Here is a 6,306-nt window from a genome sequence, read left to right as displayed (position 1 = left end):
CTCACATTTTTACTGCCTTGTTCCAGCAATCTCTTGACACCGGATGCGTACCTGACTCATGGAAACTTGCTGGTGTTACTCCTATATTTAAATCAGGTGACCAATCCATGCTAACAAATTACAGACCTATCTCGTTAACCAGTAATCCTTGAAAACTGTTGGAGCATATCATATCATCTGCCATAATGAAATACTTAACCGAGCACAACTTTTTTCCCCCAAATCAGCATGGTTTCCTACATGGTCGTTCGTGTGAGACGCTGTTGTTTGAATTAATAACCGACCTTCATCATGCCGTGCACGCTGAATTAAGGATTGACGCTATATTTATTGATTTTGCGAAAACGTTTGATAAGGCACCCCATTATCGTTTATTACTGAAGCTAAATTTTCTCAACATTAACAAGCATATTATTACCTGGATTACTAACTTTCTTACTAATCGTTATCAATATGTTTGTGTAAATGGGTGTTGTTCTTCCCCAACCGTGGTAAAATCTGGCGTGCCGCAAGGCTCGGTGCTTGGACCAATTTTGTTCTTGATCTACATTAATGATATAAGTGAATTTATTGCCTCTACTACTAGATTATTTGCTGATGACTGCGTTATATATACACAGATTATCAATCCTGACGACACCCGCTCTTTGCAGAAAGACCTCGACAGAATCAACACTTGGTGTGAACAGTGGAAAATGCAAATTAACGTCTCTAAAATAAAGACTATAACATTCACCAGCAATAATCAGCTTCAAAATCACTGTTATTCCATGAATAGTATTCCCATTGAGAATGTCTCCACAGTCAAATACCTTGGTGTTCATCTTTCGTCTGATCTAACATGGAATAACCATATCGATGCAATTGTCAATAAATCATCTAAAGCACTTGATTTCATCAGACGTCACTTGGACCAAGCTGATCCTGCCACCAAACTTTTAGCTTACACTACACTCGTCCGCTCAAAAATGGAATACCCATCCTTAATCTGGAACCCACATCAGTTGTACTTAGTTCACAAACTGGAGTCAATACAAAATGAAGCAGCGAGATTAATAACTAAGGACTATTCACGTCATTCCAGCATAACGGCCATCAAAGCGTCGCTAAAGCTATGATCACTTGAAAAGAGAAGAATACTAGCACTATTATCGCACTTTCACAGATTATATCACAGTCCATCTTCTTTCGCTAAATACTATATTAGACCCGCCCACCGTTTCTTTCCGCGCTTAGATCATGCTCTCAAAGTCGAACCCGTGTTTGCACGCACCCACCTCTTTAGTCATTCACCATTGCTTCTTGCCGTCCATCATTGGAACACGTTACCAGATGACATTGTCTTCACCTCAAATCATGACGTCTTTGTGCAAAAAATAAAGTGGTTTTTACAAATAAATTCTGATTAGGAAGCCTCTATTTCTGCGTCCTATCAACTTTGAATTTTCTGTACTTTTTTTTCCCCAATTTTGCCTGTGGTTTTGGATTTGTGTTGCCTGTACAATTGTGTGAAATATTGTTTATTTCTAACTGTACACCCCCCCCCCCCCCCGCCCCCCTATGTAATGCCCGAAAAAGGCCTTTAGGATATGTGAATAAAAAAAAACTGAATTTGAGTTCCTGATCTTCGGGGTCGGAGGGGAATGTCCAGTGAGAGAGCGCGCTGGCGGCGGCATCAGCTGCCTCATTTCCCTCAAGGCCCATGTGAGCAGGAGCCCAAACGATACGCCGGTAGGCTAGATACGATGTCCAGACCTGCTCGACGTTCCGAGAGGCCCCGCGCGAGTCGGAAATAATTGTTTTTGAAGTGAGATCAGATGGAGCCAACGCAATGGCGGCCTCCTCCGCGTGTGTTATGTCACGGGCTGGGAAAGTAAGACCGTTCTCTGCTTCGGATTTGTGGACGACTGCGGCAGTGTATCATCCCCCATGGTGGGGGCCAGAGGCATCCACGTAAAATACGCCGGGTTTTGATCCATAGTGGCGGGCCAGGGCTTCCGCCCGCGCCAGGCGCCGGCCATTATGGTCCTCACGGTTCATGTTCGCGGGAAGACAGTGTACGCGCTCTTCCATGAGAGTGGTGTGTTGGATGTGTAGTCGGGCAAGGAGGCGGCGACCCGACGATGTCTTCGAGAGACGTGTGTATTGGTTGGTCATGTGGGCTTTCCTGAGCTCCCTCGGAGACATTGAGGCCAGCCTGTAAGAGGCGGTGACCATTGTGGACGGTTATGCTTGCCGCTGCGGCCTCCAATGCTCCACCCAAAAGTGAATTTGTGCACATACGCCCCGCACCAAAGTGCACCGCCAAAATTTCATTGCCTCTTGAAACAGGTCCAATCCCTGAAAATATCGAAGTCCGGGTGCATTGGCCAAACTCAGCCAGGTGGGGAACCAGGTGAGCCGCTTGGTCCGCCGGGTTTCTAACAAACTCAGGACGAACTGGCGGGCTAGTTGGTTACACATCTCAAAAATTTTAACGAGCGCACGAGCGTAGGGAGATCGACGATGATCGATATCCCCAAGGATGAGCGGGATATCACCGTTAACGGAAATACCCACAGAAGAACGACATTACTGTCGGTTCCCATCTGCCACTTCCTGAAATGTCGCTCGCCGCGAATATGCTTGCATCGGACAAGCAAAAACTAATTATATATCCTGTGGTCTATACAACCACAACATAACCGCCCTGACTACCACCGTTGTGAGTTCTCATCAAAGCATTACAACATGAGGTAAGCACGAGCCCTGTTGAGAGAAACATTCATAAAACTGATTCTTACGTATATTTTCCCTGTAAAATAAGTGAAGTGTGTGATTCTGTCTAAATTTGCTCTGCGCAAAGCTTTGTAATTTCTGTCCGGGGGCTTGTAGTTTCAGTCCACAGTCTCGTTCCAAGAAAGGTCGCTTTGTCGGTAATAACATACGTGCCCTGCTCTGCCAGATGTGAAGCGTCGGGCCTGCAGCGGTTGTGCGTGGTTTCAGGTATGCGGAATAAAAAAAGAAGGCAGCCGCGCCCGGCGTGTTGCAGCACTGTCGTGACCCAATCATAGAAAAGAGAAAGTGCAGCAATGAATCGCTGCTTAACGCAACGAAGATTTTTGTTCCTGTAGTACTGCATGGCGGAACTGTGCTGGAAGCGGCGTTTCGAGTGCACCAGGTGAGCCTAAGCAGCTTCTTATGTCTTTGTAGTAGAAGTTAGATGTATTGGAGAGGTTGGGGAAGCCAAATTAGAATATTTGGCACTTATCCGCTCTGTAGATTTTTTTATGAATCCAGTTACGAAGGCAACAATCAGCCTAGCTAAGACGCGCCCGCTTTTCATCACTTCTACCCAGAGAAACGAGTTTAGTGTTGGCAATAGCTGCCGTGCGCCTCTCTCTAACAACATAAATTTCCGAGCAATTTTTCATGCAGATCAGTTTTAAAGAGTTATTCAGCAACAACTTTTGTTTAAATGTGTTAGGTACATTAGCCGCTTGCAGTTGTAGTGCCTTGCTTCTTTTCCTGACGTAATCTAGACAGTGGCCTGCCGATTCTGGCTCAGTGTGTTGCCGTTGTGAGGAGCGCCCGCTTTGGTAAAAACGGGAACGAAATATGGTGCTTACGATTCGGTGAAGCTGTGAATTCGGTGTGCGAGCGTGGTAATAGTTGAGAAGGTATACAGCGAGATATTTTTATGCATTGATGTTTCTATGGGACAAAAAAATATAGTTAACACTGTCACGCACCACGCGGCAAACCGCGTTGGAAGTGGACGAAGCTGGAGACACGGGAAACGTTTGCTTGACCGCCTGCTGCGTTTATCATAGTCCTCCAAGCCTTCACCTGTAAACAAAGCCATTCCATTCACAACGACATTTGGTGGAGGTTGGCAGGGTACGCCGTCGTGGATCCCGTGACCCTTCGTCGCAGCCGGCGTTTAGCTGCTTTTTCATCCGGTCGGAAGTCAGCGTCGTGTCCAATCGGGTGGCTCATACCCAATCTTCCGGTCAAACCCAGTGCTTGGCCGCCTGAGCGGGAACCCCGCACGTTTACCGGCGACTCTGAGGACGACGTTGAAGTGTGGCTGACGCATTATCAACGAGTCAGCAAGAATAACCGCTGGGGCCGGACTATTAGCCCAGTAATGTCGTCGTCTTTCTCGCTGCGACCGCCCGGCTGCGGTTTAACAGTCATGAGGACACCCTGACCACTTGGACCCAGTTTGTTGACTGTTATCGAGTGCTTCGGCGGTACTACTGCCAAAAAGAAAAGAACCGAGCAGACCCTTGCGCAAAGAGCTCAGGCCCCAGACGAAACGTGCAAGAAATACATCGGAGAAGTACTCCGTCTCTGCCGGCTTGTCAATAGGAACATATTTGATTAGGACAAGGTCTTTTAAAATGGATTGCCGAAGACGTGTACAGATTTCTCTTCACCGTAGAAAAAACCTTGCCTCTGCTGCCGACGTGACGCAGCATTGTCGTATATTTGAGGCACTCAAACCGCAGAGGCATTTCTCCAAATTTGGTCTTCAATCCAACGTCACAAGTCTTGTCAACGTCGACCTTCCTGAGTCTGGAGATGCCGCCTCAGTGGTTTGGCGGATCGTGCGTGACGAGTTGACGAAGGTGTCACGCACGTTCACGTGTGCCACCTGAGCGCCCCGGATCGGCAACATATGAAACAACCCACACACTGGCTTTTACGCGCCTGTGGCAAGCCGCTCGAAAGTTACAGCGCAGGAGATCGGGCTTTCTTTTCCAATCCCCGCCATCAACCTGGCCATCATATATCCGGTGACCTACGCGGGACCATGCGTCCTTAAAGACCTCGGCGCGCACCTGCAGGATATTCTCGGTCGACGCGGCCTCCTGTCCGCTCCTACGACAAGACTTACAGTTACAGTGGCGCCCAAAGTCTACACATGTCCCTCTAATGTTCGCGCCAACGATGCGCGCGTCCTTCGAACGACGCTCTGCAACATTCTCCGACAATTTGCTTCAAGTCTCTCTTAGCACCACATGCATTGTCCTCCCTCAGAAAATCCCGACCGATATTAGCCTATCTCCCTTTACGAGCTCCATTATGGTTCCGGCGCACCTTCTCATCTTTGAGTCACCAGCTGCAAGCGCCTGCGTACCATCACTCTCCCCCCTAACTTTAGGTTTCTGCTTGCTGTTATCACTGAGACCATTTTGTTCCGTCTCCCTGTTGGCTCTGAGCGTGACTGCCTTTCTGCGGTTTTCATTGTTTCCTTCCTCGCCATTGCGTCTAGACATCTTAGCTGCCACCTGTGAATAGCTGTCCCTGCCCAAGCTTCCTTGACCTACTTTCTCTTCACTGTCCAGACCAGTGCTAGCCCAATCCTCGGGGCTCGCGCTGGAATGTCCGACACTGCCGTTTCCGATGGCTGTGTCGGCCATTCGTTCCTCCATTTTAGCGATGTATTCCTGAAAATTTTCCTTCTGTGCCTTTTATACGTCTACAGCTCTTTCTAGGGCATCCACACACCACGCTAGTAGGGCGTTTTCTTGATCAACCCTGCCCAGTCGTTCACTTGATACGCAATATCTGCGCATAATATTCACGTCTTTCACCTCCTATGCTGATTCGAACCGCGTTTCCTCCATGTTCACCTACCTCCCACAGTCCTTACATCTAACCTTTCTTTGCTTTGCCATCTTATCTCAACTTGATAACTCTTTCCTCAAAAATAGTCTGAATGTGCACAGGCTGAAACATCATGTGCAAACACGTCGTCAGATAAGCTCTGTTTACTGTAAAACCGGACCGCCCGGACACCGACTAACTGATGTTCATGAAATACTTTTTTCTCAAAAATTGAACAACACATTATTCAGCGATGAAAATTCTAGTTGGCGGTTCGAATAACATGGGCGCTAGAACAATGAACTCAATTCTCCTTCCTAGCCTGCACCTAGCCTAACTAGCCTACACCTAAATACACATGACTAATAAAATACTAAAGGAAGCAACTCATCTCTTTGACGCTACTACATCGTTCCCGCTGTCGGTAGTCTGTCTCGTCCCGATGGCCACGTGCAATCCTAAGAACTGGGGAGTCTTGCGCCGCTCATAACTCTGCTCGTAATCGCCCGGCGCGACAGGACCTCCTTACTTCCTAACTGCTGCTTTCACTTCTCTGGTGCAGGACGGTAGTCTCTTGGCTGTCCCTATAGATATTTTCTGGTACCTTTAGACATGCCTCTTACAAACACTACTTTCGCAATGCTTGCATGTCTGCTGACGTTTCGACGCACTGAAGTGTTCATTCCTATTGGAGCGATATTGGTCAACTGC

At 47.7% G+C, this 6,306-nt stretch overlaps 1 pseudogene; it reads left to right on the top strand.

Moving 5' to 3' along the window:
- Window positions 1-437: 437 nt before the first annotated feature.
- LOC149362334 (uncharacterized) lies at window positions 438-1,409 on the top strand (annotated as a pseudogene).
- Window positions 1,410-6,306: the final 4,897 nt, after the last annotated feature.

The sequence above is a fragment of the Amblyomma mixtum genome, chromosome 2 (assembly GCF_055824585.1).
Source record: "Amblyomma mixtum isolate Tamu chromosome 2, ASM5582458v1, whole genome shotgun sequence".
In the NCBI taxonomy this organism is placed as follows: Eukaryota; Metazoa; Arthropoda; class Arachnida; order Ixodida; family Ixodidae; genus Amblyomma; species Amblyomma mixtum.
Note: the sequence above shows the minus strand (reverse complement) of the source record. Positions and strands in the feature narration are given on the sequence as shown.